The sequence below is a fragment of the Triticum aestivum genome, chromosome 2A, assembly GCF_018294505.1.
Source record: "Triticum aestivum cultivar Chinese Spring chromosome 2A, IWGSC CS RefSeq v2.1, whole genome shotgun sequence".
NCBI lineage: Eukaryota > Viridiplantae > Streptophyta > Magnoliopsida > Poales > Poaceae > Triticum > Triticum aestivum.
In genome coordinates this window covers 677697020-677703543 of record NC_057797.1, presented here as the reverse complement: position 1 = coordinate 677703543, position 6524 = coordinate 677697020, and the positions used below count along the sequence as shown (strand labels likewise).

The 6524-nt window shown below is 45.1% G+C and overlaps 1 pseudogene; it reads right to left on the bottom strand.

Annotated features, from left to right (window-relative positions):
- Positions 1-980: 980 nt before the first annotated feature.
- LOC123191834 (glutathione S-transferase TCHQD-like) lies at positions 981-5489 on the bottom strand (annotated as a pseudogene).
- Positions 5490-6524: the final 1035 nt, after the last annotated feature.

Here is a 6524-nt window from a genome sequence, read left to right as displayed (position 1 = left end):
ACTTGGAGTCCTAGTAGGACTCCTCACCCTTGGGGGCGCGCCTAGGTCGGCCTCCTCCCTCTCCCTCCTTTATATACGGGGGTGGGGGGGCACCTCTAAGCACATCAATTGTTTCTTAGTCGTGTGCGGTGCCCCCTCCACCGTTTACTCCTCCGGTCATATTGTCGTAGTGCTTAGGTGAAGCCCTGCGCGGATCACATCACCATCACCATGCCGTCGTGCTGACAAAACTCTCCCTCGACACTTTGCTGGATCAAGAGTTCGAGGGACGTCATCAAGATGAACGTGTGCAGAACTCAGAGGTGCCATATGTTCGGTGCTTGATCGGTTGAATCAAGAAGATGTTTGACTACATCAACCGTGTTAAACTAAAGCTTCCGCTTTCGGTCTACGAGGGTACGTGGACACACTCTCCCCGCTCGTTGCTATGCATCTCCTAGATAGATCTTGCGTGATCGTAGGATTTTTTTTGAAATTGCATGCTACATTTCCCAACAGTTTTGTGCTGCTAGGCGCCTCGACCTTCGTTCGTCAAGGGTCCATGGCATGGAGGCGTGCTGGATCTCCCTCTTCTCTACACATCTAGAAGAGAAGACCTGACCAGAGATTAGACACGGGGAGGGAGAGAGATAGGAAGAGGAAGGAGGATGGATTGAACTCGCCGGAGTGTGAGGCGCCGCCGTGCCCGAATCCCTAGCAGTGGGGAGGGCTGCTGGTGGGCATGAGCGTCGAATCCAGAAGGAGGGGAGGACGCATCGGAGGGTGGCAAGCTCAGGAGGGTGCCTGACTAGCGCGTGTTGTACAACCCGCGCTACTACTACTGCTTGTGTGTGGGGCATGGTTAGGGATATTTACTAGTAGCGTGTTTTGTAAACCATGCGCTACTAGTAGTATTTACTAGTAGCGTGATTAATATAGCTCCCAACTAGTAATTAGTAGTAGCGTGGGGTCAATATACCGCGCTACTAGTGAACTACTACCTATAAGCATTTCCCTAGTAGTGACACTGAATCACCGTATTTTTGGAACAAAGTTCGGACACAAAGGAAGAACGAGGTCTTGAAGAGAGTATGGTACTTCTTCCACCGGTTGAAGTAGTTCCCAATTACAACCTTGTAGTTTGGCCTCTGCTTCACCAATGTGTGTTAATCCAGGACCCTGGCTCTGTAGCTGATGTATTCCTCATGTAGGTCAAGAAGGGTTATGCACGCAAGAATGTCAATGAACATCGAATCAGCCAGTGAGAATTGCTCGGCTCTTTCTCACTTTGTTGCATAGTCTGAGAATCCTTCAGTCTGTCTACGGTCTCATAAGCACCACGGAGACTGACATCATACATGCTAGATAAATCTGGGGCTTCAGCCATCCGAGCAATCAGCACCCGATGTATTAACTTGGAAACAAATGCATGGTACCTACTTTAGTGGGGTGGGAGTTAGTGTGAACATCTTAAGATTCCAAAAAAGAACTTTCTGCATCCATTGCATAAACTCAATATCCACCAGCTGGATTCACCGCTTAGCATAGTAATAAAGTGCCAATGTTTAGGAAGAACTTAGAAGAAAGGGCCCTCGGTATTTTCATGTGAATTTGTGATGGCAATGATGTCTGAATATTATGAAGAAAGGGCCCAAAGTATGTGCTCTAAGTATGAACTGCAAGCAATTTGGTTAGATTCTATAGTATTAATCTAAGGTGAAGTGTTATGTCCGCGCTTGGATGTATTCCTTTGATCATGATTTTTCCTAGTAAAATCCAAACGGCGGAGAGTGGGGAGTGATCAATAGAAGTAGGGAGTAATAGGCGGCCACTCTATACATGATTTTGCGATCACCAGATTGACAAGCACCATTCATTTAGTTGAATTGATTGTTTTGCTTGACAACTCAACTGATATAAATGCACGTAGTTGACCTCTCCAGAGAGAATGAAATGAACTCCCTTGAGCACTCAACTAATGCAACTATTTAGGTGCTTTAGTCCTTTATTTTGGTTTATGCTCATAAGTTTTTCAAATGTGAACCACTGAAGCCAACACCCCTGGCTCTCAGGTGTGGCGGTGCTCTTAAAAACTAAAAAAAGCCAATACCCCTTTTGTTCAAGATTCACCACTCGTGATAAAATATCATTTTTGCCTTGCGCGCTCATATTTGTTTCGTCATCCTGTTTGAGTTTATCGTCATACTGTAATGTTTTACCATATCATTTGGTTATGCATTTAATTTCTGAATCATGAATCGTGTCTACGGAAAGTAGCCTTTTGAGGTTTTGATAAAAATCTTGTCTTAGAGGTCCAGTAACAAATATTCACCTAGTAACACCTAAACGATTAAATCTATGTAATCATCTGATTTGTTTGGTTAAATCTGTGTGGAGATTGTGATTTCTCATGGAGCAACTTTTCTGTTGTCATTTCCATGTGCAGAATCTACACCTCACGACTTTGAAGTGGAGGTTGAATCAGCCTGCTTAAATGCCCTACCCATTAGTGGTGAACATGGTACGACAGCTACAACTTCAACCGTTCCCTTTTAGAGTTTCCTCCATGTGTCAGGTTCCCACTGCTCTTAGGCTCTCTTTTCTTCCTCTTGTCGACTAGTCTTCTAGATATCAGATTATCTAAGTATGTGCACTCATATTTACGTTGTATGCATTAATCTATTCCGCAAGAAGGGAAGAGGAAGGAGTGCTCAAGAACCATAGGAATGGGAGGCACCGGGAAAACACCAAATATAATATTTGTACCTCCACACTAGAGGTGAAAACAAATAAGTTTGGCTTTCCCCCATATTCCCATTCCTAGCGTTCTGAAGATCACTCTTCTTCCTCTTCATGGCTTACTCTTAGTGCCTACAAAACTCTCAAATAAGTAAACACAAAGCTTGAAGTGTTGGACAAAGTGTTTCAGACTATAAATAAACTGTAGGTCACTCTATATAGAGAACCTTCAGAAGCGCAAGCATTGAAGACTCGCAGTGCATGGTGCACCAATCTACATCCAATGACAATGGGGCCCCACAATAACTCGGCCTTGTCCTATTGTCATGTACTCTTAAGTCATAGCACATGCAGGGAGATCTTCTACTTACCAACATCCGAAAGCTGATATCTCATTTTGTTAAACTGTGCATTTATATAGAACGGTAGAACCAAATGTTATGGGTAAAAAATAAGAATAATATGAAGCAAAAAAGTTAGCAAGCAGAAGTTATGATCTAAAAATAATAATAATATGAACTTGTACAAATTGAACATAGAAAAAATACGGAACGTTGGAAAAGAAAATTTGAGTTACAATTGGTACACATGGACTTCATCTTTTTCAGAGAAAAGGCGTCGGTCGAGACCGAGAAGAGCTCGAACCTAGACATACTTTGAATTAACAAACCATCAACCAACCAGGATTACAAGGGCACCACAATACAACAGAGATGCAAAGCAAGCGGAAAGAAAGATACAAGGCACTAGGCAGAACAACACAAAGGCAACAGCAGAAGCGCCGATGCCGATAACCAGCACTACGCCTACATCGACTAGCAAACTAAGTGCACCGAAGGAGGGTCACACTGAGCAAGCATAGAGCATCGGCTGCATCCATAGTCCAAACTTGGGCAACACTTGAGCTATCTCCGCCGTCACAAAGGGACATTACCCTTTCACCCAGACTCGATGGGTGCCGCACCGACGACCAGCAGAGTGACTACCACAGAGCCCAACTCAAGGTGTCCGAGTTGCCATAGGAGAAGCAGACAGAGCTGACCCACAAATCACAGGAGACCAAGCAAATGAGAACCAAATCCGGCGGTGGCAGCACGGAGCATCGGAAGGCGGCAGTGGCAGTGGACTTCATATATTAGCTACACTAGAATAGATGATAATCTCAACCGCACAAAAAAGGATAGATGATAATGTAATCATCCCATGATTAACTGATTATGTAATAGCAAAACTAGAACGCTTGTATAGGTCGTTACTAGAGGCAAAAAATATACAGGCGCGCTGTTCTTTAAGTAATTTGGCATCCGAATAATGTATGTTGTGCACAGATACATAGAAGGAGAGATATAGGAAAATAAGAATCATTAGCCACAACCCCTTGGTGGAAGCATACTGGTCACGTCCTTGTGTGAACTCACTATCTACATCGATTCACCATGGGACATCTAGGCAATATGCTGAACCACCTAGCAATGGCGGAGCGTGAAGCATATTTTAGGAGGGGCTAGATGAGTGTATGAAAATATATTGTGATCAGAGACTGGGAGATATTAAAAAACAGAAATATATTAATATCCAGTAAATACCAATTACACCCAGTCTTTACACCAACAAGATGCCTAAAAACATCCAGGATGCACACAACCAAAAGAAGAGGAGAAGAGAAAAGGAGACCATGCCAGGGTGATCAAACACCCGCAGTAGTAGCACTCTAACCACCACCAAAGACATCACCCAGACTGAAAGAAGGTTCTCCAAAAGCACGCCTTTAGGAAGGAAACAATGCACAAGCGTTGTCGTTGTCCGATCAAAGATCGTAGGTTTTCACATTAGAGAAATATTGCGTTCCCAAAACAATGCTTTCAACAAGGTCACTACCAGGCACAACCAACAAAGGCCAGATCTTGAGTTTTCACCCTGGAAATCACAATTTGGTACTCAAAGGAGCACCACCAACAAAGAATTCCTCCAATGCTACCGCCCCCACTTGCGGAGGCTACTATACAAGTCACATACCGCCAAACTCACAGGAACTCCCACACGGTCTGGACAGGAACATATCAACAAGCCAAGTCTGAACAACTGCCTGTGAAGCAAAGTCTTCATCGCATCCAAGACCCCGCCTTCGCCACTTCCAGGTCCTCCAATCACGCCATGACATTCTCCGCATGCGTTGATCCTTGGAAATCTTGGTATAGACATGTCCCAAGGTGTCAACAAAAACACAACTTCGCGATACCCTAGTGAAGCTGGTTATGCTGATGTTGCGGGTGCATACCACCGGCCCCTATCCAATCAAGGTTTCCAAAGAGCGCCATATATGCCAGTCCTTGTTTTCCTTTGAAGGAGAAGTCTGGAACTCACTGATGGTCAGATCAAAGAGGAATGATCGCATGTAGAACGGTGACTTTGCGCGAAGACCACTAGGGCCACCGCCTGGCTGATTATTTTGCGAGACATGATATCCCAAGATAAACCATATCTCGACGCCCACCTCCGGAGGAAGGAGAAGGCCGCTGCCACCATGTCCGGGGCCGATGCCCTGGCGCCCAAGTGATGCGGTCCGAGCCGCAGGCCGTCGATGCCACGCACAGGAAGCAACAAGGTGCGAGATCGGTGCCAGCCAGGCCCATGTGGGACTAGATCGAGCCCACCATGCCGATGTCGCGCCTCTGGCTATTGCCACCATGCACCAACGCCACAGAAGGAGTGGGAACGGGCACCGCCTCTACGCCCAGCAATAACCAGCAGGAGCCCCGCCGCCGCCACATCGTGCGGGTTTTCCCGATGGTGCCTCCGGCGACGGCGGAGGGAGGGGAGGGGGTGAGGGGAGAGGGCCTCAAGCGCCGGCAGGGGAAGCCTTGGTGCGGCGCGGTATCGCTGCACTGGGGTCAGGTTAGGCCTCATTTTTCATTTTTCAGACGTCGGAGAATTAGCGGAGTTATTAACATAAATACAAGCCTATTTGGCAAAAAAAATCTAGGAAGGGGGGCCACGGCCCAGTTTTTTCCCATTGATGCTCCGCCACTGCAACCTAGTATTTTCAATGTGTCTCTAAACAATACGTTAAAGATATTGTTTTATGATCAAGTGTAGAATTGGAGTTAAGAGTTTGCAAAGCTGTTGATAAGTCATTTCACAGCCATCGTTGCTTCTTCCTAGTATGTGTTATCTATTCATTTCCCTATGCCCATGTGTGACCTTTGTAGCTATAGTTTATGTGATTTAGATCATTTTACATGGTGGATGCTAATTGATGCTAAAAATATATTTAGTCTGAACACCCTATAGATATTGTTCAACATGGATTGCCTAAGTAACAAAATGAGTAGACTAAGGTATAGCCTAGTGGTGGGAAGGGGTTGATGCCTTCCCACCCTCCCAGGTTCAAGGCATGGTACTTGCAATTTGGGTTTGTTGTACCAATTATACTATAGGGGCCTCCCTTACAGTGTTTCTGTCAAAAAAGCAACAAAATGAACCACCTAGTATTTTAGGGACAAGGCTCAGACACAAAGAACGAGGTCCTGAAGATATTTCAGTAATTCTTTCACCCTCCTTCCTAGTTACAACCTTGTAGATCGGCCACCATCACTCAAAGGATCAAATCACACGGGTTGCAATGCAAACACCCACCGAAGTTCAAGAGTGGAGGAAATAAGCCTTATCCCGCACGTCAAAACGATATATAAAAATACATCATTTTATTGTCATTTACAAATTCGATTGGAGTTTAGAGTTTTTGAGGTGGTTGTTTCTTGCTAGCATGTGTATATATCGATTAATTTGCTATGTGCATGTGTGAA